We start from the raw sequence: 27,533 nt of genomic DNA on the forward strand, positions 1-27,533 counted from the left end.
CCATCATTTATAAGACATGTAAGAATAGGAAATAATAAGTGTGAGTAGAAACACTTTCATTAATAGTAAGCGAATTATTAATAATTATCATTTGTGATATGTGTGTCTTATAAGTTACTGGGTAGAGTGAATAGCTCGATCCTATAAAGTCTAAACACGAATAAGTGAATTTATGATTGCATAATTAAAAAAAATAAACTTATGAAGAGAGAGGGGGGGGTATTGCAGAAATAAATATGGTTTGATGGAGCAGCAAATCATCTCATAAAATTTGTTGCACATGTCATGCGTATTTCACTGGTTTGTATATTTCACCTGCTGTATATTTCGCTTTGTTTTCCAAGAATTTCATTTTGTTTACTGGGACTCAGTATACATAACATCCGATCATTATTGGAATTATCCACACTTTCGAGAATCTTAAATGCATTAGTTTTTTTTTTATTTATTTTAGTATCAGCAGCTCTTCTCTCTTATCAATCTCACATATGCTGGTATTTTGTTTTAGATCGACAACGTCTTATAATACACAGAATATTCATTTTTATTCAGGAATAGATATTTTTACTGTTTGTTGTTTCCGAATACTAGAATAAAAATGTCTCTATACCGTTAAAAAACTTTGCAACCTCAACAGATGCTATTCTGCACAAGCAAAAGAAAAAACAATTAGCCTTTTTCTCTTAACATCCACTTTCAGATTTTCAGTTCCAGAAAACATGTGTAACAGCTGTTTGTAATACAGCCATCGCATACAAAAAGGCCTCAACTCATGACAAGTGAAAACGTTCAATTGAATTAGTTGACACAATAACCAATCACAGATGCTAGGTGCTGGGTGAGCTCAAACTGTTAGCTCATCTAGCTCCGCCTTCTCAGCGGTTTAAAAATATTAGAAAGCTAAGAATTTGACCTACTGTGCCCTCTTTACATCTTTTCGAAGGGCTCAAAAATATATGCATCTTGAAAAGCACACCCTGGCTATTAACGTGAATGTGATGCAATGTTTACGCAGCGAAAAGTGCCCTCTTCATAAAGCACTAATGTTTTATTACCCTCCTGAAGAGGACAATGAAGCATTAGTCTATTGTGTTCAATTTTAAGTCTGCAAACAATTGAGGATCTTTAACTTTAAATGCAAAAATATAATATCGGTGATACTAATATTTCGTGGATGAGCACCGCTAGCACACCAGGAATACCCGGAATAGCACACCCCGTAATAGCGAGAGATATCGGTTAAGGTATTGCGCCATGAAAGTTAATTGTAGTGATTGGATAGTGATGATTAGTTGATTACTTGATTAAGCTGTGCTAATTCCACCTACTTCAAAGCAAGGGTTAGCTTTTATGAAGAGAGTGGGATTTGCATACACTATTTATGTTTTGGTATTTTTTATGGATGGAAAGTAGGCATTTGATTCTGGTGATTTGTGAAGTGTATGTAGGTGTGAATGCTATATTAATTGTGCTGGTATAGCTTCCACGGTTCATGTTTTAATATTCTGTGATTGTCTATGTGTTAAATTTTGTGGTAGGTTGTTGAGTAGCGTGGGTATGAGATGTGATCTCACTTCAGAACCGTATGAGTGTTGAAGGATGTTGGCGTGTAAAGAGTTGTGCTGGGTCGTGTTATATGATACGTGTCTCTTTTGTTATGATAGGTGTTATTGAAATAATTCCTTAGTAACATTAAGTACTGTTTTAGATTTTTAATGCTCAGGAGTTTGTGCATCCTATAAGGAGTTCGGTTATTGGCTGTTGTATATGAGGCCTCTAAATCACTGTTGAAATAATTTTCCTATGTAATGTTTCTGTTTTCGCTAGATGACTATTTGATGTGTTTGCATAGCCTGTTATATTATACCATAACTGAGCAGCGATTCGCAAATACCGTGATATAGGAATTTTTATGTAATATAAAATCATTTCTTTTACTTGGAAAAGTTTTGCTTCTATTATGCAGAGTTTACTATGTAGGTATTCTATATGTTTTGTCCATTTAAGATGGCAGTCTGTGTAAAGGCCAAGGTATTTTGCATGTGTTATGGATGTGATCGGTATATGTGACAGTATAGCGATAGTACTGTGAGGTGTATAATTCTCGCATGACTGCTGGTAGCGCGTTGTCGTCTGCACTATGGTATATTCAACTTCTTGTGGCCAGGTTGTGAAAGTCGTTAATGTACATGTTGAACAGGGTAAGTGATAATATGGCGCCTAGTGGGACTCCGTTTTTATCTGTATACCCTGCTGTAATGTGTGTCTATTTTTGTTACTTGTGTTCTGTTTGAGAGACAGGCATGTAGTATTCCTCTTATCCCGATTGAGTATAGTTTAGTCAGTAGTAAGTCATGTTCCAGTGTATATCAATAGCTTTAGTTATGTCAATAAGTATACGGACAGCAAACTTGCTTTTATCGAGAGCTGTGTTTATGGGGTCGGCGATATCTTCTAATAACGTGATGGTGCTTTTTGTTTTCTGGAAGCCGTATTGGTTTTTTGAGATAATGTAATTTTTTAAATAGTTCTGTAGTCTAGTGTGTGTGTGTGTGTGTGTGTGTGTGTGTTATTTTTTCAAGAAGTTTGGAAATGAATAGTAGGTTAGCTATTGGTCTGTATTTTTATGCATCGTTTCTTTTGCCATGTTTGTAAATTGGCGTAATTGTCGCAGTGCTTAGTTGTTGTAGAATATTGCCAGTGTCGAATATTATGTTCATGAGTCTCAGAAGTATAGGATTTATATGTTTAAAGTGTGTTAAAAGGTCTGTTTCTGGAGTGGTGGTCTTTGGTTTTAGCTGTAAGAGAGCAAAACAGTTCCTGTTTTATTAGGGGTGGAAAATACATGGTTTGCTGTTGACTTTGTGTTAGTAACTTTTTGTTGATCGTTGGTAGATTATCTTTTTTGAGTTGTGTGATATTGTGTGAAGGAATAAGTCTGCCTAGTTCTTTTTGGTTGATATCCTGTCCGAAGCTTTTTGAGATAAAATATTGTGGACAAGTTTTCTTTTTTTCGAGTTAGTAATTCGTTAAGTGTAGCCTATGTTTACCTCTTTTTTTATCATATTCCGGAAATTTTTGAAAATAGTAGTGTCTTTTTGTCCTACGAATTTTTCAGTTTTTGTTAGTTTATTTCTTGTGTTTTTATATAATATTTGTAGATGAGTGTTACTGGGTGACTTTTTTAGTCTTTTCCATAGATTTTCCTTTACAGTAATACTATTTATAATGTCACCATTTGTCCATGGGTTATTGTCTGTATGTCGCCTCGTTTGTGTAGGCTTTATTGCCTTTTTGTATATTTCTGTGAAAAATTACTTGGAAGTTCTCGTATAAAGTAACAGGATCGTTTATTTGAGTAGACAATTCCAGTCTGTATTTCTATAAGATTGTCGACAATGCTGTTTAATATGATCACGTTTTGTCGAGTTTTGCGGTGTGTGGAGGGGCGGGGGGGGGAGAAGGTGGTGGCGTAATAAAACGAAGCTGAGACAAAATAGTGATCGGCGATTTTGGTGTTAATTACTGGTGAGGTATATGTATGAATGGAAGCCCGTATGTTGATATGGTCAATGCATGATTGTGTTAGTGAATTGTTGAGTATTTCTTCTCTTGTTGGGAAGTTTATGTTGTGCTGACTTAGTATATCAAGGTATGTGTTAGTGGGTGAAAAACTATGGTCAAGAGTATTTATGTTAATTTCTCCCATTAGGATAAGCTGATGTATTTGGGGGGTCTCAACGCCTCTTTGCCATGCTTCTAATTCGTGTAGAAAGCTGAGTTGATTATTATCTGTGGTCTGTGTACTACGTTTATCTTGTATTTGGTGCTATCTTTGTCGTTATTTGTGATTTCCAAAATTAGTTTTTGCGCATGTTTGAAACGAGTTTGTTTTTCAGTCACACTGTATTTTCCTTTGATAAATGCCATGATGTCACTTCCTCTTTTGTTGGATCCACATAAGTTCTAGGCCTGGTAGTTATTAATGTTGTATGCATAAATTTCTGTGTCATTTATTGCAACTTCAGTCAGGATTAGTACGCCTATGTTTGTCAAGGTGTAGTTGAGCAGTGTTATCAATGTAAGCCAGTATTTCTTTATACTTCTTATGTTTGTGTGTATGATGAAGTCAGTATTGGTTGAAATGTTTTCTGTCCATTTCTTCAAAGGGTTTGAAATTTATATTTTCTAACTGGATATGTTCGCCCAGATTTGAGATCTCCAGTATAGTTTTTAAAAATAATTTTAAGTCTTGTTTTTAAGGATGGGCAGAGTTAATATACTGTATTAGTAGACTGCTTAGATCGGATTCTCTTGCAATTATATAAACTCAAGTGTTTTGTTCTGTCTCATAAATATGTCCACAGGAACTTATAGTTTTTTCTAGTTTTTTTCCCTTGCCTGGTATAAAAGATTTTATATCCCATTGGAGTTGAGAGTTAATTGTCAGTTAGGATCGATGTTGTCGGCCTTGTTTTCTTGTTTGCTGCTAGAATGCAGTCTATCAGACTTCTGCTGGTAAAAGGAGCAATGATTGGTGGTGATCTCTTCTCTCTCTCTCTCTCTCTCTCTCTCTCTATCTATCTATCTATCTATCTATCTATCTATCTCTATCTCTCTCTCTCTTTATTTTTTGTGGTCATCGGATTAATAGAGACAATATCCGTGGTTGTGAATGGAATGCCGATTTTGGTCCAATTAGTTGTACTACTTAGTGCAACTGATTGGACCAAATTAAATTTTCTGTCTTTTCTTTTGGTATTCCTTCTGTTTATAGTTCTTTATTTTGTTCTTTTGGTAGTATATGCTCGAATTGGCGCTTCAGGGTGTTTACCTCTTTCCGCAATTCTTCATTTTCGCGCTTGAGATTTTCTTGTGTTTCTATCGCTACAGTTAATTTCGTTTTTTATGTCTCGCACAGTTCCTAGCACTTCTTACACACTGTAATTATTATATTGTATGTAATGTTCGTACTCCTCGAATTTTTTGTTGATTTGTTTCATGTGAGTATTAAGCTAGTCTTTAACCGTTAGTTTGAATGAATCTAAGTTGTCAGTAATCTTAGGATAAGGAAGGGACGACAAAAACAACGACACACACACCAAGGTAAGTCGTTGCTTTTACTTGGTGTTTGTTCTTTGTTCTTATCTTAATAATAATAATAATTTTTTTTTTAATTTTATTGTTATTTATTTTTTTTACATATTTATTGATTGCTAAAATATTTATACATACAATAAACATCTTGTGTGACATTGCATCTTATAATTTTACAGATTCAGCACTAAGTGCTGCAATTCCTACATTGAATTTCAATTAAAATTTTTTTAATAATACTTTTTTGCCTTTATATTTACAACACATGTTCTTCTAATATTAACAATGAATATTATACAGAATTTTTTGTATACCTTTTTAATTTTTTAATTTTATTTTTATTTTATTTTATTTTTTTTTTTTTTTAAGTTTGAGAAAGAATGATTATACATACAAGTTTCTGCATTTGCTTATAAGGATTACTTGTAGATGAGTGAGGCAAGTTAATCCCACCTGCTTCGAAGCTTCGGTTAGCTTTTATGAGAGAGAGGGATTTAGCTTTCACTACTATTTGTGTTGTTTCTACTGTTTATGTATGGGATGTAGGTATTGGATGCTAGTGACTTGTGATGTGTATATTAGTGTTAATGGTTTCTTAACTTTGTTGGTATATTTTCTAGAGTTCGTTTTTTAATGTTCTGTAGTTATCTACGTGTTTTAACTTTCTTGGTGGGTTGTTGAGTTGCGTGGGTATCTGATGTGATCTCACAAAAGAACAGGGGGATGTAGAGAGTTGTTGTAGGTCGTGTTATACGATATGTGCCTCTGTTGTTTCGATAGATGATGTTGAAGTAATTCCTTGTTAATGTCATATAGTGTTTCAGGTTTTTAATGCTCAGAATTCTGTGTATCGCCATATGCTTGTCGGATATTGGTTGTTGCGTGTAAGGTGTCCAGATCACTGTTGACACAATTTTCCTGTGTAGTGTTCCTAATTTTGTTAGGTGGCTGTTTGATGTATTTGTATAGACTGTTATTCCGTATCTGAGTAGGGATTCACAGATCCTGTGATATAGAAGTTTTTTATGTTGGGTGGAATAATGTCTTTAACTTGGAAGAGTTTTGTTGCGATGATCCGGAGTTTGGTGTGTAGGTATTCTATATGTTTTGTCCATTTAAGGTGGAAATCGATATACAGACCGAGGTATTTTGCGTGTGCTACAGGTTTGATTTCGGAATATTGGCAGGTATTTTTGTTGTTAATGCAGCGGTATGTGTGACAATGTATCGATAGTGATGCGGGGCGTATGATTCTTGGATTGTGTATTATCAGCATCTGTGTTTTGGTGCGGTTGATTAGAATTGCGTTTTGGTGGAAGTATGTTGTGATTTCGTTTAGGTCTTGTTGTGCTTTGCAGAGAGCTGTGTTAATCTCTGTGTGGATTGCTAGTAGTGCAGTGTCATCTGCGTATTGAAATATTTGACTTCTTATTGATATGTTATGAACATCGTTAATGTATATGTTGAATAGAGTGGGTGATAATATGGCACCTTGAGGTACACCGTGTTTTACTTCTATACTCCGACTGTGACATGTACCTATTTTTGTTACTTGTGTTCTGTTTGAGAGGTAGTTCTTGAACCATGTATGCAGTGTTCCTCTTATACCTATTGAGTATAGTTTGGTGAGTAGTATGTCATGTTCAAGTGTGTCAAATGCTTTGGTTAGGTCCAGCAGTATAAGGACGGCGTACTTGTTTTTGTCGAGAGCTTTGTTTATTGTGTCGGCGATGTCTTCTAATAAAGTAATGGTGCTTTTTGTTTTCTGAAAGCCATATTGGTTTTGTGAGATAATGTTGTACTTCTGTAAATAGTTCTGTAGTCTGGTGTGTGTTATTTTTTCTAGAATTTTTGAGATGACTGGTAGTGTAGCTATTGGTCTGAAGTTCTGAGTATCGTTTCTTTTGCCGTGTTTGTATAGTGGCATAATTACTGCAGTTTTTAGTTGTTGTGAAATAATGCCTGTGTCGAATATTATGTTCACGAGTTTCAAAAGTATTGGATTTATTTGTTTAAAGTGTGTTATAAGGTCTGTGAGTCTTATTTTGTCTATTCCAGTAGTGGTCTTTGGTTTTAGTTTTAGGAGTGCTTCTTTCAGTTCCTGATTTGTTATGGGTGGAAAATACATCGTTTGTTGTTGACTTTGTGTTGGTAATTTTTTGTGAATCGTTGGTACTTTGTCTTTTTTGAGTTGTGTGATGCTGTTTGTGAAAGCATGGTTGACTGAGTCTGCTAGTTCCTCTTGGTTTGTGTCCTGACCGAAGCTTTTTGCAATAAAATCTTGTGCTGAAGTTTTCTTTTTTCGGGTTACTAATTCGTTGAATGTAGCCCTTAATATTGTCGTTATATTCCATGAATTTTTGGAAGTAGTAGCTTCTTTTTGCTCTACGAATTTTTGTTGTTAGTTTATTTCTTGTGTTTTTGTATAAGGTTTGTAAATGTGTGTTACTGGGTGACTTTTTAAGTTTTTTCCATATATTTTCTTTTTCAGTAATAGTATTTAGTATGTCGTCATTTATCCATGGATTGTTGTCTGTTTGTCGCCTCGTTTGTGTAGGTTTTGTTGCTTTTTTGTATATTTCTGTGAACTTTAGTTGAAAATTCTCGTATGATGTTACAGGATCGTTTATTTTAAGTAGGGAATTCCAGTCTGTATTTTTTACTTGGTTATCGACAATGCTCTTTAGTATGATCGATGGGGATAGGAAACGTAATAAAACGAAGTTGAGACAAAGTAGTGATCGGCAATTTTTACGTTAATTACTGATGATGTATATGTATGGATGGGAGCCCGTATATTGATATGATCAATGCATGATTGTGTTAGTGAGTTATTGAGCATTTCTTCTCTTTTTTGGGGAGTTAATGGCAGGGTTTATGTTGAACTGACTTAGTATATCAAGATATGTGTTAATGGTTGAAGAAGCGTGGTCAAGAGTATTTATGTTAATGTCTCCTATTAGGATGAGCCTGTGTGTTGTATGCGGTTCGATGCCGCTTAGCAATGTTTCTAACTCGTGAAGAAAACTGAGTGGATTATTATCTGGGGGTCTGTGTATTGTGTTTATTGTGTATTTGATACTATTGTGGCTATTTGTGAGTTCCAAAATTAGTGTTTCCGCATGTCCGAAGTGAGTTTGTTTTTCAGTCACATTGTATTTTTCTTTGATAAATGCCACAATGCCACCTCCTCTTTTGTTTGGTCTGCGTAAGTTGTAGGTTTGATAATTATTTATGCTGTATGCGTAAATTTCTGTGTCGTTTATTGCAACTTTGGTCAGTATTAGCGCATCTATGTTTATCATGGTATAATTGAGCTGTGTTATCAATGTAAGCCAGTGTTTTTTTATACTTCTTATGTTTGCGTGTAGGATTGTGAAGTTGGTGTTGGTGGAAATGTTGTCTGACCATTTCTTCAAAGAGTCAAAGACCTTGAAGTTTATGTTGTCTGACTGGATATGTTCGCCTATGTTTGAGATCTCCATTATATAGTTTTTAAACGAGTTCTACTCTTATTCTTAAGAATGTAAAGAGTTAGTGTTTTATATTGGTAGGCTGTGTAAGTCGGATTCACTTGTAATTATGTATATTCGAGTGTTTTCATTCTTTCTCAAAAATATCTGGGAATTCTTTGTCCACAGGAACTTGTAGTTTTTCTCTCTTTTTGTCTTCCTTGCTTGGTATAGAAGATTTTTGACGTATGGAGTCCAGTGTTCCGTTATGTAGATTGGTGTTGGGAGTTTCTTTTCATTTAGGATCGTTGTTGTCGGCCTTGTTTTCTTGCTTGCTGTAAGAATGGAGTCTCTCAGATTTCTGTTGGTAAAACGAGCAATGATTGGTGGCGGTCACTCCTCGAATTTTTTGTTAATTTGTTCCATGTGTGCATTTGATAAGTCTTTCACCATGAGTTTAAATGAATCAAAGTTATCTATAATTTTAGGATCCGGAAGCGGCTTACCTTGATGTGCGTCGTTACTTTTCTTTGGTGTCTGGTCTTTGTTCTTCGTTTTCTCACGGCACTGTTGACATCGCCATTCGGTCCGTTTCATAGCTCCTTTTGCTTTCCAGGTGTTTTCTGAGATCCCTCAACAGTGGAAGTGTTGTTTTTTGTTACATCCGGAACACTGCGGCCCGTCCCCTTCATCGCTTAATGGCTTATTGCATCTGTTACAGCTCATTTTGCTTGAACTTCGCTGTCTCGGTGACCTTTAGCCTTTCTTCCCGTTAGCAACTATACTGCGACTTTTAAAATGGGGACGTCCTTTGTACTTTGTTGGCTGGTGACTGCAGTACACTCTATGAACTTCCAACACTGAAAATTTGAATCTTACTTATCCGATTTTGGTAATTTGAACGTCCCTGTCTTCAGCGTGACTAGTAGAATTAAATAGTAGCACTTTCAAGTTAGAAACATGATAAGAATAATAATATTATTATCAATAATAATAATAATTTTTTTTTTTAAACATTTTATTGTCTATATAAATTACATACATAGATACAAACAACAGTTTTATATACACGTATATATATATATATACTGTATATATATATATATATATATATATATATATATATATATATATATATATATATATATATATATATATATATATATATATATATATATATATATATATATATATATATATATATATATATATATATATATATACACACATAATATTTATAATACATTACAATTATGAATAACAAATACTGGCGAGTTATTAATATTTTTAAATAATAATAATTTTTTTAAATAAATAATATTTTTGTTCACTGCTAAAATATTTACACATATATATACAATAGTTATCTTGAGTATAATAATAATATTTAAAAAAAAAAAAAAACATTTTATTATGTCTCAGTATAAATTACATACAATAATAATATTTACAGTATTTACAATAAGGATTATACAGAATTTTTGAATTTAGAGTATACATAATTATAATAATAAAAATAATAATAATTTATTTATTTTATTTATTTCTTTATTATTATTATTTTTTTTTATGTCTCAGATGAATTGCATACATAGTTGCTGCAGTAATTATATATATATATAATATTTATAACGCATTACAAGTATGTATAACAGATACTTGCAAGTTAGTAATTTTCTTCCTCGAAGCTTAGCAGAGCTTATCTGAGGAAGATAATAGATGACAGAGGGTGGTGGTTTCATGGTTGTGTTCCTATACTGGTCACAAGCCAGGTGTTGATTTTACTGTTTGTTGGTACGTGCTTGAAAGACTTCGATTATTACAGTTTAACTTTTTTTTTCTTTTTTTTTCTTTTTTTTTGTGCAACTAGGGTTGGATTTAGACATGGTGTGTTTGTTTCTTTGTGTTCTTGTAGTGATACTTTTTGAGAGGGGGGGGGGGGTTGTCATAGGTTTGTGTGTGTGTGTGCATGTGTGGTGGGGGAGAGAGAAACAGGAATTGCTCTAATTTTCATTCTCGCTATAATATTTATATAGTGCCTGTTTCAGCTCTCTGTATTGTTAAACTGTGAATGAAATTATTATGTATATTTTGTTCTTCATTCACATTTAACATAACCTATCATATATTAAGCATGACTTGTTTAAAAATTATTTGTTAATCCCTTGCCTAAGAATTATTATTCATGTATTATTCCTGAATTTTATCAGCTATTATTTGATTAAATAATTTTAATGTATATTTTGCTATTGTAAGGACTCAGTTATAAATATCATTTATCTTATTTACTTTATTCCTTCAATAATATTATGAGAAATTATATGTATATAATTTAATATATAATTTAATAATTTATATATACCTTACAGTATATATATACTGTAACATATATTTTATTATCATTAATTGTAAATGAAATGAAGGAGAAAATTAAGTAATTGTAATAATTTTATTAATGGTTTTCATTACTCAATGTAGAAGTATAGCCTTATGTAACGTTAACGCGAATGTTTACGTTTTGTTCGTTGCCATGGAGAGAGAAATAAAATGGAACGCGCGTGGGTAGACCGTGAGCTTCGATAACGAGGAGAGAAAAAAATATATGGGTGGTAATATAAGAGTAAAAAAAAAGAGAGAGTTTTGAAGCCAGAAGAAGGAGGGATATAAGCAAGGGGGTGAAAGTAAATAAAAAGGACTGAAGGGCAGGAATTCAAGAGAGTAGTATTTAGAAGTATGCAGAGACGAAGTAAAAATTTATAGATAGCTGAAAGCAAAGTCAGCTGTGGCATTTATAGAATTTGGTGCCGTATTGGATAATTAAAGGACTGGAAGGTTAATGAAGGATAGGATTCAGAATAAATCCAGTTAGCTTAGAATTACTACTCATTTCTGTATTGCTTTTTAGGAAGAATTGTACGGAGCTTAATGTTGTGAAGTAGTAAACAAGGATATCAATCTGCCCCATAGTTGCCGTCGAGAATTGTGAAGGGCGACAAATAATGATCTAGTTATGACCTTCAAGAATTCCTTTTGAATGTGTTCCACAGGTGTAATAAATATAAATTGAAGATGTGCTCACTTTAAATCTGACATGCTGAAGATTAATTCCGGTAAGGACAGTCATGTTTTATTTGTTTCTGTGTATGAAGATTTGAGTGATAGTTCCATTTCGCTTATTCTAACATTTACTGTGGCATAATGCCGAAGTTAGAAGTTGAGAATAATTTGCCTTGAAATAATATCTGCCGCGATTAATGATATGATAAGTGCCTTCTGAGAGTTAAGTGTGGAGTATAACTGAAATTTATGAGCAACTATTTAAACAAGAAATTCTGTTGTATTAATCTGAGTAAGGAATCTTGTAATTGAGGAAACTGTAAAACTTGTATGTGAAGATTTTGAAGACTGAATTAATATGAATGATTTGACCTGATGTACTAACCTAATTGTAATGTTTTATTTTAGAAGTGGAATTCATATATTTGTCATATAACCTTATATTAAATATTTTGTTTTGTTAATTTCAATAATGTGTTTGCCTGATTCTTTTTTATTGCACCGTTCATAAATAATTCGAATCTTGCCGGAACCTCAATTTAAAAATATCAAATTCAGCCTGAATGAGTAAGGAGATTGCTAATTTAATTGAAAATTGATTCTACTATTTTATATAGACTGATCTAATATAGGGTGGCGCAGTATAAATATAAATTTCCTTATGTTTGGATTAGTGATCAATTAGCAATTAATTGATTTTATTAATAAGAGTACGTTACAACAAAATGGCGGATTCGAAACTAGGATATACATTCCAATAGTATGTTCCTAGGTTTCTGTTGTCGAACGGCAGTTTGTTTATCATGTCAGGTACGTAGAAGTTTCGGGTGGCTTTGCCGTGGTAATTGTTGTACTTATATGTTAGGTAGTTTGTTGACTGTGGTCTTGTTATTTGATATGTTGTTCTGGTTACTCTATATGTTGGGCTGCAGTAGTGTTTTAACATGACTGTGTAGTGGCATAAGTGTTTCAACTTAAATATTTTGTGTTTTGTCCGTGCTTCCTGCATACGAATGGGTTGTTCCCAGAATATCAGTTTTATCATTTTATCTTACAACCATTGTAGCCTGTTAAGTCTGTAGTCTGCGCAGAATGCGTATGATGTGATTGCATATCTTAAAGTGTTTTCACATAATGCTTTATAGATTAGTATTTTTATGTGGGTTGGGGCAATGTCTTTTAATCTGTATAGTTTGCTTGCTATTATCCTAAGATTGGTATGTAGGTAGTTTGTATGGCTATTCCAACTTTGATCAGCATCGAAGTGAAGTCCAAGATAGCATGTTGTTTTCACCTGTGCGAGGGTTGTGATTTTAGGTGCTGCACTTTGTGTATAGGAGGATGAATGTTTGATAGTGAGATATTTAGTTTCTATGGGCAGGGTTTGGGGGTTTTTGAATATCATTAGCTTTGTTTTTCCAGGGTTTATATATATGCCGTTTTTGGTTAACCAGTTAGTGATTTGATTGATGTCGTGTTGCATATTTTTGTAAGCGATTTTTGCAGTGTTGTGAATGGATACTATGGCAGTGTCGTCTGCATACTGGAAGATTTTACTTTTTAGGGGGAGTTGGCTTATGTCGTGTGTGTATATGTTAAATAGAATGGGAGATAGGACAGCTCCTTGCGGTACTCCACAGGTTACATGTACCTCTTTGCTGTATGCTGATCCTATACGTGTGATGTGCTTTCTGTTTTTCGTGTATGCTTTAAACCCCTGGAGTAGACGACCTCCAATTCCGATATGGGTAAGTTTCGTTAACAAGGTTTTATGTGTTAGTGTGTCAAATGCTTTTGTTAGGTCAATGAATACCACTAATGTTATTCTGTTTTTATCCAATGCAGCGTTTATTAGATCTGTGAAATCTTCCAGGAGTGTTGCTGTTCCTGTATTTTTTTGAAAGTCATATTGTGTTTTGGGTATGATTTGAAATTTTTCAAGTATGTGGAGAGTTTCTGATGTACAATGCGCTCCATGATTTGGTTGATTACAGGCAGCGGGGCGATAGGTCTGTAATTACTTATTATGTTTCTTTTTCCCTGTTTGTGTATGGGTGTGATTAATGCAGTCTTCAGTGTTTCAGGTATGTGTCCTGTTTCGAAGATTTTATTTAACAGTTTTTGTATAACTGGAAGTAGGTCGGTTGAGTGTTTCTTGATGTCTTTTGTTCTGATTCAGTCTATCCCCAGTCCTTTGTTAGGATTAATTTGTTGAATTGCCAGTGATAGTTCTTCTTTAGTTCTTACTGTGGGGAACCACATCAACTGGGTTGCTCGTGGACCTAGTGGAGAATGTTCGTTTATGTGAGGAAAGGTTGTTTCTTGTAGCTTTTGGACTGAGTTCACGAAGTGCTGATTAAAGTTGTTTGCCAACTGTTTGAGGGATTTGGGATCGCAGGCAAAGCTGTGTTTTATTGTTTCTGAGGCAGTGGTTCTGTGTATATTGTCCAGCATTTCATTAATCAGGTGCCAGGTTTCCTTTATGTCATTCTGAGCTGTTGTTAATTTGTTGCTGTAATAGTTTCTTTTTGCCGTTCTAATCTGGGTTGTTAAGAGATTCCGTTTTCTTTTGTATTCAGCTTTTAAAGCGATATTGTTCGGCGACTTCTTAAGTTGTTTCCATAGGGCATCTTTTCTTTGTATGTCTGTTAGTATCTTGTCGGTTATCCATGGATTTTGTTTCGTTTGGGAGCGTATTTTTATTTTTGTTAATGCTTTGTTATATATTTTGTTAAATGCAAGTTTAAGATTATTATATACCGCTTTAGCAGAGTCTAAAGATGCTATCTGGATCCAGTCTGTTTTTCTGATTTCATCGTTCACTATTGCTTCGTTTACAATGCTATGATACTGTTTTGTAGTCTCAGTGATTTTTATGGGTTCTGTTTCAGTGTGTAACTGCAATGCTGTGAAATAATGGTCTGCTAGTTTTCATGTTATGACGGCTGCTGTGTGGCTGTTTGGAGGGGCCCTTATATTTATATGATCGATGCAGGTTGAGGTTGTTGTGTTTCCGACTATCTCTTCTCGTGTATACGACTGCATGGATGGGGTTATGTTATATGCCGATAGTAGGTCTAGGTATTGTTCTGTGTGGTTATTTATGTTCCTAATGTTTATATTAATGTCTCCTGTTATTATCAAGTATTTTGAGGTGCCTACTTTCGTGGCTGAAATCCATCTGTTTAGTTCTAGGAATTTTGTGGTGCTTAAGTTGGGTGGTCTGCATATTGCGTTTAATATCAGGGAGTTTTCTTGTTTGATGTTTTTAATTTCGATGCATATGTTTTCTGCGTATTCTAATTTATAGTTTATTTCTGTTACTTCTAGTTTATGTTTGGTAAATATTATTATACCACCGCCTCGTTTTGTTTGTCTGCAGTGTTTGTGTTGTTGGAAGTGTGGCATTTGGTAGGAGGATGCCTCTTCGTTTGTCGTAGATACTTCAGTCAGTAATAAAATGTCTATTTCGTCTATATCTTCCTTCAGATAAGCTTGCAGGGTCAGCCAGTATATTTGAATGCTTCTGATGTTGATGTGGAGAATAGATAGTCCTTTTTTGGGGATTGTCAGTTGTTTCCATTCTGATATTGATTTCAGAATGTGGCAATTATCATGTTCCGGGGTGATTACGTCTGCTTGATGGTGTGCATTCATGCTGGTTGGGGTGCTGGTCATTCTTTACGAGTTGTCAATATTCCTTTCAATGTGACAGCCTGTTGAGGTCATCTACGGATTTTATTTCGATTGGTTTTGCATCTTGTGTCTTTCTAAGGAATATTTTGCTGTCTCTTATCCAAATAAACTGGTAATTGTTTTCTGTTTTTACTTTCCTTGCTTTGTAGAATATTTTCTGATAGTGTGGAGTAAGGTATTCAGACAAGTATATTGGGGTGTTGTCGTGGTCTCCTTTCAGATCCTTTACTACTTGATTTTTAATCCTGCTAGCTTTTATAAGTGTAGTTTTTGTTAGGCTGTTGGTGAGTCGCACTACTACGGGAGAAGGACGGATATTATTTTCTCTTTTCCTTTTTTGTGGTAACCGATGCACTGACTGGATGTCTCTTGGTTCAATGGGGGAGCCGATTTTTTGGCTTAGTTGTATTACAGTATCTCTTAGATGTTCCGTAGCTATTTCTGGGAGACCATTTATGAGGAGGTCATTTTTGTGCTGCTGTTGGTTTGAGAGCTCGTACTGTTGCTTTAAAGAGTTTAGTTCTTGCCGTAGATCCGTTGTCTCTTTAATTAAATTATGCTGTCTTTCAGTTAGCTCTTTGACGCAATTTTTAATTTCTCTAATGGTCTGTAACATACCTTCTGCCGAGTTATTATTAAATTTAATAAATTCCTCATATTGGTTGAATTTTTCTGTAATTTGTGCGTTATGTTTTTTAAATAGTTCTCCAACAAAATCGATTTAACAGTCTTTTAGGTTTTGTAATCTATTTTCAAGTAATGCATTTAAAGATGGCTCACCTGGGTTTCCATTGTTGTTTTCTTTGTTTTTAATTCCCTCTGTTGTTGATAGCTGTTTACTTCCTGCGGTTGTTTTCTGCATTGGCTGTTTTTCGCCTGCGGTCGAAGGCGACGTTCCTTTGTTGTCGCTGCAATGGGGACGCTTCCACTCGTCATGACTCTTGTTTGATTTTCGCTGCCAAGTAGTCTCAGACAATCCTGAACATAAAAAATGCATGTTTCTTCGGCAGTTCCTACATGTTAGATGTAGGAACTGCCAAACATACGTGGTTTTCTTCCCCCGTTAGGTCTTCTTGGCATTTGTAGCACTTCATATTTCTTGTTTGACGATCTTGCTGTAATTTCTAATATGGCGTCTTCCTTTGTTCTCTTCTCGCGTAGTTCACCAACGTATACTTCGAACTTTGAATACTTATATTTTACTTATTACTTAATAGATACAGTTTTTACATCTATATGTTCGTCTTGAAGAACGGAGTTCACTGATGTACTTTAAATTGTAATTCACAAGAAAAGATCTACTTTGCAACTTAAAATATGGGAACATCGAAATAGAGTGCTTGCGACTGCTTGCTGCTAAAGCGCCCTCTATTTATAATTAAAAAAAAAAAAAAATAATAATAATAATAATAATAATAATAAATTTAAAAAGAGCACACAAAAGGTTTTGCAATGCTAATTGACTTTAGCCGGATGGATATTTATTTATAAATAATTCACTTAGTTTCATATATTTTATTTTTCAGTTCAGTCTTCAAAAATGTGCAAACAGAAAGATTGGAATTCCTGGACGTATTAAAGGAATCTCTGGAGGAGAAAGAAAAAGATTATCCTTTGCTTGTGAAGTAAGAATTTGAAGTGCTATAAAATAAAATCTTTCTATTTCTATTTTTGCCTTATCCTAACGCTACATAAAGGCTCGAAGCAATTATTGATAGAAATGATTAGGGAATACAATTCCTACTCAAAACGGCAAATTATAATTGCTGGTAAGCAGCTGCATTATGTCCAAAATAGAAAAACTTTTCAAACCTAGCTGAGTATCGTAAATTTAGTACATTTTCAATATGCAACTGAAGAAAAGTGGCAGATAGTCTCCATCCTTCAAGCCTTTGTGACCGTAAACCTTAATACTTGTATTATTGTCTGTCACAGAGTGAGTTCTACGGTCGAATATTTTAAATGACAAGTAAAAAAAAAGCTTGCAAATCGTTAGAAAAATGAACATTTAAATATAAAGATCACAATTTTTTAATTCTATATTTTGCATCAAGAGTAATAATGCTAATGTTCGTTAATATTTTATGACAAAAAATGACAACAAAAGGTTGAAAACTTGAATTGCGATAGTAGTTTAAGTAGACCGAGAGTTAACATTATTATTTTAGACTTCTTTGTGAGACTCAGCATCACAATGGGTTATGGTTGCAATTGTCTATTACTACTATTATTATTATTGGTAGTAGTAGTATACACAGGCAGTGCTGCGGTGAGTATAACAGTAAGTCGACATATGTTATGCTCCTCAGTAAATTAAATTATTTTAGTTAAATCTGCCATCTAAAGTGTCACATGGTAACCGCTGGAATCAGTAAGTGCCAATCTTTCTCTTTAACGATATCCGATTTATTAGTATTCAGCATTAAAAGAAATAGTTGCTTCATTATCGCCCTATCATAAGGTAGGCTGTGGAAATAAATGCCTTATAACCCCAACGATAACGTGACTCGAACGACAATAAGAATTCCCTGCTGATCACCTAACAGACGTCTAGTCCAAAGGTCGCAGAGACAGTTGATGTCATGCACGCTCACACTATGTCCTGCAACAAGTGCCTTAAGCCATTGTGTGAAGAAAGGGAATGATGCACTGGTTGTCCACAGAGGCTACACTACCAGTGTTCCACAATTTCCGAAAGAACCTGGAAAGCGAAAGGATTAACTAAATGCATCGAATGGTGCCCGAAATGCCGAGAAAAACTGAGATGCAAAAATCAATTCCCAGGCAAAAGCAGCGAAATACGGAAAGGTAAGTCAATTTCAGACCTCTCTGTTATTGATAATCTAGACTCCTTTAAAAACACGGTGGAAGAAATACTTAATTCCCACATGGAGCAAATCAACCAAAAATTTAAGGAATACGATCAAACGTTAGCAGTGATGAAAGAGCAACAAAGCGCGAGAACGAAGAGTTGAGAAAAGAAGTGAAAACACTCAAATCCCAAATGGAAAATGTCTTGCAGAAAGAACAAAAAAGGAACTGCAAATAGATTGGATGCCCAAAGCAACAGAAGATCTCAACTCCCTAATACAATCGATTAGCACGGCAATCTGTGTATCAGTCACATCCACTGACATCGCTTCCATAAATCGAGGACCACAACGAAATAAAGAGAGACCACAACCTGTAATTGCACGCTTCGCCAGTAAAAGCTTGAGAGATAGCATCCAAACTGCGTGTAAGAAGGTAAAGCCAACAACGTCAGTTCTCAACAACAGGCAACCCTCAACTTCAATCTCCATAACAGAACACTGGACCCCATATTACAGAAACTGCACCAAGCGAGGAGAACAAAAACAGAAAATAACTATAAGTTTCTATGGAGTAAGGATTCCCAGGTCTTTACGTGAAAGGATAAAAACACTCGTATTCATATAATCTCTTGTGACTCTCACACTATGTCTACAATAAATCCTGCCAAACATATTCAATAAAGAAACTGTGTTGTATTCGAATCTAAATAATTCGATAGATAACTTTCGTACAAATTTTGAACTCACCATACTACACACAGTGGCCTAGCTAGGGGGGGGGGGGAGAGGGAGTAGTATTACAAATATTGTAATACTACTGCGAATTTTCCTCACAATTGCTGTAAGTGTTGCTGGTTGTGAGAGGAGTTTTTCTAAATAAAATTTGATTAAGAATTACCTACATTACTATGAAATAGACTTCGCCAATGTCATCGAAGATTTTTCTAACAGAAAAGCAAAAACAATAACATTTTAGAATGTTGAAACTAAAGTTTTACTTCAAAAATAAACATAGTGTTTTAATTTATTTCCCTATACGTCGTTTTGACTTTTTGTAGTATTTTTGGTGTGTATTGAGAGGGGAGGCAAACTCAGGGACCACCCCGGGCGGCAACAGCTCTAGCTACGCCACTGACTACACACAAACATAAGAAGCATAAAGAAATACGGGCTAACACTATCAGCCCTGCCAAACAACCTCCTGAAATATATCAATGTTCTAATCCTGACCGAAGTTTCTATATGTGATACAGAAGCGTCTGCGTATAACATTAACAATTACCAGTCCTATAATGAGACCACAAAAAAGGGGAAGACGACATAATCGCATTTGTAAATGAAAAGCACAGTGTGACCAAAACCATAACCATTTTTGAACACCAAGAAATATTACTTTTGGAAATTACAGCTAATCATAGACACAACCACAAATACATGATAAACACAACAAACATACCCCCCAGATAGAAAGCCTCTCAGTTTCCTACAAGAATTCGAAACATGGCTAAATGACATAAACAATCATTCAACAGATTTATCCCAATAGGTGACATTAACATTAACACCCTCGACCGTGGCTCTGCAACCACTAACACATATCTTGACATATTAAATCACTACAACATAAACCTGACTATGAGCTCGATACTCTTTACACTCGATACCAGTTTAGTATGTCTGATTCTGATAGCCAGATCTGACTAATGCCTACAATCTGAGGTCCCAACATATTGATCAAGGCAACAAACTCTACCCCTTTGTTTCTGATACTCCTAGCATTCATGTACAGACATAATAATCTACCTGCATGTTCTTTTGTATATTCTTGTCTGCAGGACACAGTTGGAGAAAAGAATAGAGATCTGCATTACAGATCTCCATTCTTCTTCAGTGCTTTATACATGTAGACATCTTTGCACACGTTTGATGGGTCTGAACAGGGCGAACATAAAGTCGAAATCATTCTCTCCTCGTGAAGATTTCCATGATGAAGCTCATTCCGTGCTCAGTTATATAACATTGCTGCTCTTACACTCAAATTCTCACTATTCCTCTCTTTATAATTTAGTTTCCTGACTCTCTGTGTTATGTCTCATACCAGTTATTTCCTCCTGTATCCAAATATCTCTCTCTCTCTCTCTCTCTCAATTAAAGCAAAAGACGAGTCCTGAGGAATTGACAAAATCAGACTCACGACCTCCTAACACATTTTGGACAACTAAATCCTGTACTTATGAAACTTTTGAATATGATATTCGACACTGGCGGTATTCTCAAACAACAAAAACCTCTGTAGTTACACTTATCTACAAACATGGAAAAAGAAATTAAGTTCCCAACTATAGCCCAATAACTAACTTGCCTGTCATCTCGAAACTTCTTGAAAAAGTAATACACACGACTACAAAATTACTTACAGAAATATAGCATCAGCTTACAAAAACAGTACGGTTTCCAGAAAATGAAGAGCAGAACCATGTTATTAGAAGAAATTGCAAATGAACTAAATAAAGCTCTTGACAAAACCAAATTTGCAATCCTCATACTCTTTGATCTTATCAAAGTTTTTGATACATTTCACCATGAAATACTGCCTGACAAACTATACTCAGTCGAGTATAGTTTGTCAGCAGTATTTTTAGTTATATATATAGCATTATATATAGTTTGTCGATATTAAACAAACTATATATAAGAGGGACATTGCATACCTGCAATGTCCCTCTGGTTTAGGAATTATCTTACGGACAGAATGCAAGTAACAAAATAGACACATGTCACAGCCGGGAAATACAAATACAGCACGGAGTTCCTCAAAGAGCAATATTATCACCTGCAATGTTCAAACATATACATAAATGACATTCAAAACTTGGTCTTATAAAGCGAATATATCAATACGCGATGACAGCATTACTAACAGCCCATAACCCCTACACTCTCCAAAGCACAACGTGAACTAAACAAAATAATTAGCATATAACATTCAACTATAGCATTAAAACGCAAATGCTAATAATAAAGAACTTGAATCATACACCCTGCGCCACTAACGATATATCACACACACCATTGCATTAACCATGGAAGGTGCCGCTACTCCGAAATCAAACCTTAACACGCGTTAAGTACTTCGGTTTATACATTGACAACCACCTTAAATGAACTAAAAATAACAAACTATGTACTATTGCTGCAAAACTCTTCGAAGCAAAAGATATTATATTATGCCAACCAACATAAAAAATCTCATATATCACGGAATTTGTGAAACATCACTAAGGCATGATATTACTATCTACGTAAACATAGAAAACAGCCACTTATGAAATTTAGAAAAACTTCAACGAAGAATCGTTTCAACGGTGCTTTGGAGACCCAATACACACCAGACAATAACCGAACCACTAATGGTAAAACACAAAATTCTGAGTATAAAGAATCTAAGAGACACTATGTACTGTTATTAAAACGTTCAATAGCGCTTACTGTAATAACAGAGAAAGTTATGTATCGCATAACCAGACTAAACACAACCCTCTACACAACCAGGCGTTATAACAATTTGTATGGAGTCGCTCTGAGGGAGCATCTTATACCCACATTACTCAACAACTTGCCACATAATGTAAAACATCTGAACAACTATAGACCATTAAAAGCCGAACGATGGAAATTGTATCAGCACACTTAGAACTGCAACAGTTACCATGCATTTGACATAAAACGTATTAGCCACAGTATGCTAATGAAAAGAAAAAAAAAGTTACTTAAGTATAAAGAGCTAATAAGCTTCATTTCGGCAATGAAAACATTATTTAAATTAAGGGGATATTAAATCCCACGTAGTTTTAAAACCGAATAAAAAACTCAAAGATTGCAATCAGAGACTTTCACTACGTGCTAGGGTCACTTGCATTTGCTCACGCCAGTGGTCGCCGATACTTTATAGTTTACTATATTCGGCAAGAAACTCTCTGATTCCAATCTTTGAGTTTCTTATTCGGTTTTAAAACTACGTGGGATTTAATATCCCCTTAATTTAAATAAAAGAAAAAAAAAGTTTAGTTAATCGTTAATCCAGTGACTATAGAAAAGCTAAAGCTAGCTTCGAAGTCAGTGGATTATTCCGCCTTATCATTATTTTACTCTGAAGATTGCCACCTAACTCATTTTCATGAATATATCATTTTCGTTCCTTACATCACATTACCATATTACATATATAATCTAATCTAAAATTATTTTTATTGGAGCAAACTCATTTTCATTAATATATCATTTCCATTCCTTTGCTTTATGTAAGATACACACCCATACTCAAATATGCTTAATTATTCAAATAATGTTCTTAGTATTTTATAAACCTTATTTTAAATGAAACAAAGAAACGAAGTATTTATTGCATAAAATATGAATAAATTAATACTAATATTAAAATTACTAAATGCAATGTAATAATATTATTAGGTAAAATATGACTATTATTATATAATATATCAATATTACTCTGCATAATGTAATTATGTTACTATGTAATATATGAAAATACAATGTAATGAAACGTTAATATTACTAAAAATGTTTGTAAATAATGAATTTACTTTGTACTGGATGTTTGTACGAAGTAGGAAACATATTTTAATTGTATATATGTAAATACTGTGTATAATTACACTTTTCAAATTCTGAAGAAAGAAAATGAGAACTACAACGTACTATTAGTTAATTTTGTAATTGTGAATTATATATGGTAATTTATCACTGCGATTGTTATTAATAACAGCAATTCATGAATGATAATTTTATACCATTTGCACGTTATAAGGATATCATTTAAACTTTGTACTGAACCACAAGTAATAAAATATAGTAAACAAAAAAAAATCAGCTAAAGCCTTTTTATTCCCGTATAGTAAGCGAGTCCAGCTTAGCCCTATCTGACTTTTGGAGACTGAGTGGGCACTTATCTCCACTGGTAGCCAATCAGATATGTATAGCTGGCCCAAGGCTATCACTAATTTAAGCAGCTGCAGCGAAGACACGGCGAACAAGCGCTGCCATCTTGTGGTACCTAACCTTAACACAATATTTTAATGTTTTAAAAATAGTGTAGGTTCTACGGTAGATTTCTTGAGTTTACAGGATGAAAAACCCGAGTTTCAGGGAGAAAAAAAAAAAAAAAAACTTGCCCGTGCCAGATATCGACTAACTCGGGTGCAGTTGTCTAAATTGTCAGTATAATGCCAGTATAAATGGTCAGTATAATTGTTGCCTAAATTGTATAGGGCATATGCATGTAATTATATGTAACTTATTTGAATGATAATAAAGTGTGTAAAAAAAAAAAAGTACTAGTAGTACTTTCTTCGCACAATTGAAACAGGCCAAAACAAGATATTCAAATAATTTGACAGGCAATACAGCGCAATTCAAATCAAAGAATCGAAGAATAGTCTGTCAGGTAGCGTCGTAAAAGATGAAACTGTTCCAAGTAGTGTCGCTTTTTGGATCATATGTAGTTAATTCGTTGATGTTTAATTCTTGTAAATAGTCGGATATCTTTGAATTTGCACCAAGTGCACCGATAACTATTGGGATGACTTTGGTAGGTTTAAGCCACAGCCGGCCAACTTTGATTGCCAGATCTCGATATTTAGTTTTTTTTTTTTTCAGTTCTTTGTGTTGATGTTATCAATGTGTACTGTGATGTCTATAATCCAAACTTGTCGATGTTCAATATTTGTGATATCAGGTCTATTGTGCTGCAAAGGCCAATCAGTTTGTATTCTACAGTCTAAATTATTATTATTATTATTATTATTATTATTATTATTATTATTATTATTATTATTATTATTATTATTATTATTATTATATATTATATATACATTATTATATATTATATATACATTATTATATATTATATATACATTATTATATACAAACAAAAATAAAAATACGCCCCCAAACGAAACAAAATCCATGGATAACAGACAACATACTAACAGACATACAAAGAAAAGATGCCCTATGGAAACAACTTAAGAAGTCACCGAACAATATCGCTTTAAAAGCTGAATACAAAAGAAAACGGAATCTCCTAACAACCCAGATTCGAACGGCAAAAAGAAACTATTACAGCAACAAATTAACAACAGCACAGAATGACATAAAGGAAACCTGGCACCTGATTAATGAAATGCTGGACAATATACACAGAACCACTGCCACAGAAACAATAAAACACAGTTTTGCCTGCGACCCCAAATCCCTTAAACAGTTGGCAAACAACTTTAATCAGCACTTCGTGAACTCAGTCCAAAAGCTACAAGAAACAACCTTTCCTCACACATACGAACATTCTCCACTAGGTCCACGAGCAACCCAGTCGATGTGGTTCCCCACAGTAACAAAAGAAGAACTATCACTGGCAATTCAACAAATTAATCTTAACAAAGGACCGGGGATAGACGGAATCAGACCAAAAGACATCAAGAAACACTCAACCGACCTACTTCCAGTTATACAAAAACTGTTAAATAAAATCTTCGAAACAGGACACATACCTGAAACACTGAAGACTGCATTAATCACACCCATACACAAACAGGGAAAAAGAAACATAATAAGTAATTACAGACCCCCCACCCCCCCCCCCCCCCACCCCCCCCCCCCCCCACCCCCCCCCCCCCCCACCCCCCCCCCCCCCCACCCCCCCCCCCCCCCACCCCCCCCCCCCCCCACCCCCCCCCCCCCCCACCCCCCCCCCCCCCCACCCCCCCCCCCCCCCACCCCCCCCCCCCCCCACCCCCCCCCCCCCCCACCCCCCCCCCCCCCCACCCCCCCCCCCCCCCACCCCCCCCCCCCCCCACCCCCCCCCCCCCCCACCCCCCCCCCCCCCCACCCCCCCCCCCCCCCACCCCCCCCCCCCCCCACCCCCCCCCCCCCCCACCCCCCCCCCCCCCCACCCCCCCCCCCCCCCACCCCCCCCCCCCCCCACCCCCCCCCCCCCCCACCCCCCCCCCCCCCCACCCCCCCCCCCCCCCACCCCCCCCCCCCCCCACCCCCCCCCCCCCCCACCCCCCCCCCCCCCCACCCCCCCCCCCCCCCACCCCCCCCCCCCCCCACCCCCCCCCCCCCCAGAGGCGCTGCAGTCGTGACAGAAGCAGACGACGCTTAGGACTTCATTAGCAAAGTTTCCGCTGTGTGTGGTATCCATTTTTTTTAAATGTGCCCGAAATGAAAGAATAAGTACAACATTAGTGTTTGAAAGCAAATTACAATGTTTTTGTAGTTTCAAGAATCTTGTAAAGCAAGTTTGTGTCACGTTTTTCAGAAATAAATAACATCACTAGAGTTACATCAGTGAAATGCGTATGAATGTGTTCTAAAAGTATACTTATAAGCGAGCATTCATTTCTGCGTAATGATCAAGACTTTCACCAGCTTTACCACTCATCACAAGTCCGAGTTTTACTAAAGATGTTGCCATTCACACACCTTTATTGTCTGTTTAGTTCCGTTGCCCTAAATATCAATATATTATACAAAGTTCTGTTGCCCTAAATATCAATATATTATACAAAGTCATCGTATGATTTGTAAATGATTCCTAGTATGTTGGTAATGATTCCTAGGAGGAAGAAGAATGCATGCAGTGACTTACCAGACTGTTTATATATATATATATATATAAATGCTTAAGCGTTTATACTGAAGTAATTCGATGGCCATAAACGTTGCTGACATAAAATAACTGGTGTAGTCTGTATTATTATTATTATTATTATTATTATTATTATTCCTGACACCTCCAAGGAGTCCGAAGACTCATCATCGTGGGAGGATACCTACAACTGTCTCAACCACTACGCCGAACCTCTACTACGAATCATCTCCATCAACGCCATCTACTGCCCACCGCTACCAGAACTGGTATTCTATATCTGTAATTGCGTGTGTTCTGAAGGGCCGATTTGTCTGTATGCGGGATGAAAAACCCGAGTTCCCTGGAGAAAAAAACCCTGCTAACTCCGTATGAGATCGGCTAACTCACCTTCGATTCAAATCGTCCAGATAAAGATTCCTCCCGTCAAGACGAGAATCGAACTTAAGTCTTTTCCAATCGAAGGGCGAAATGTACCATCGTTCTTCCAATTGCGCTACGGAGCCGTTTGAACAAGGAGAGAGAGAGAGAGAGAATCAGACTTAAATGTGAAAATTAAGGAAACGATCGCTTAATAATAGATTTATGTAATGTAATTTCTGCTTTTGAGTCTGAATTTAGGTTATGATTTTTATTATTATTATCGCATGAGGTTTAATGGAGTCCTGCTCATCGCGGAAGGCTATTGTGCATTACACAACGCTATATTTATGCTACACCAAAGTCAACCGTCGGCTTACACCATAATCTACACGGTGCACAGCATTTTTATCTGTTAACCGCATGTATTCTCTTCCTGGTTTAAGGAAGGGAAAAACAGAATTTACGAGAGAAGAGACTCTGCTGCCTCTTATGAGACCGGCTAAGTCTCTTTCTCTTCAAAGAGCGCACATATGTCTTGTAGTTCTTTCAGTTGCGCTTTCAGGCATTACATAGTGAACAATCAGTTTCTGGAAATTTTCAAACTTCAGAAAACACAAGAACTTGGCCTAACTGTTATTTGTACAGATTATATAAACATGGGTGTTGAGATAAATTGAGATTCTTGAATTAAGCTATTCAAGAATTTAAATCAATTTGCTTCGGTGGAATTAATGCCCGAATAAATTCAAGTTATGAGGCCAATACATTATGTCGCTAATTGCATGGGTTCTCCAGTCTGTCTATCTGTTTTACAAGATCAAACACTTCCGTTTCCATGAAACAAAAACTCCGATAATTTCCATATGAGACCAGCTAACTTATCTTCGGTTGAAAAGTTCTGTCTAGAACACGAAGAACCTTAGAAAGATTTTTCGCTGGAGTTTATGATAAATTCGAAAATTTTCTTCTGCATTCTGTAGTCCGACAGAGCAACTAAAAATGATCTTTAGAGACGATATTAAGACGTATGCGGGTTGATTATTGTGGTTTGGAAAAGTAACGGGGATTACACACACAAACACACACACACACACACACACACATTTATTCATTTGTTCATTTTACCTTTAGAATAAAGAAAATTGTACTTTTTTGAATTACTCTTCTGTTAACAACTTGATACTGTTGAAGGTGAACACAATTGCAAAAGTGTTATGCTTACAAATCATACCCCCCCCATGATTTTTATTTTTTTAGGCAAGGATTTTTTTGTCCTCAAAACTACAATCCTGCTGATTTTTATATTCATTCCCTTGCTATAATTCCCGGACAAGAGGCTAATTGCAAAGAAAGAGTAAAAGTGAGTATCTTATTTATATCTGGATA

At 35.5% G+C, this 27,533-nt stretch overlaps 2 protein-coding genes across 2 annotated transcripts in view; both read left to right on the forward strand.

Moving 5' to 3' along the window:
* LOC150108691 (protein white-like) overlaps positions 1-27,533 on the forward strand; it is a 172,382-nt gene that overhangs the window by 20,763 nt on the left and 124,086 nt on the right. The window lies entirely within an intron of this gene.
* Positions 27,402-27,533, forward strand: part of LOC150108692 (protein white-like) — a 41,934-nt gene continuing 41,802 nt past the window's right edge. Inside the window, exon 1 of the mRNA XM_090416151.1 lies at positions 27,402-27,507. The gene's annotated coding sequence lies outside the window, so the exon portion shown is untranslated. The remainder of the gene's footprint in view (positions 27,508-27,533) is intronic.

The sequence above is a fragment of the Typopeltis vanoorti genome, chromosome 3, assembly GCF_054136105.1.
Source record: "Typopeltis vanoorti isolate ZY-2024b chromosome 3, IOZ_Tvanoo_1.0, whole genome shotgun sequence".
NCBI classification, from domain to species: Eukaryota; Metazoa; Arthropoda; class Arachnida; order Uropygi; family Thelyphonidae; genus Typopeltis; species Typopeltis vanoorti.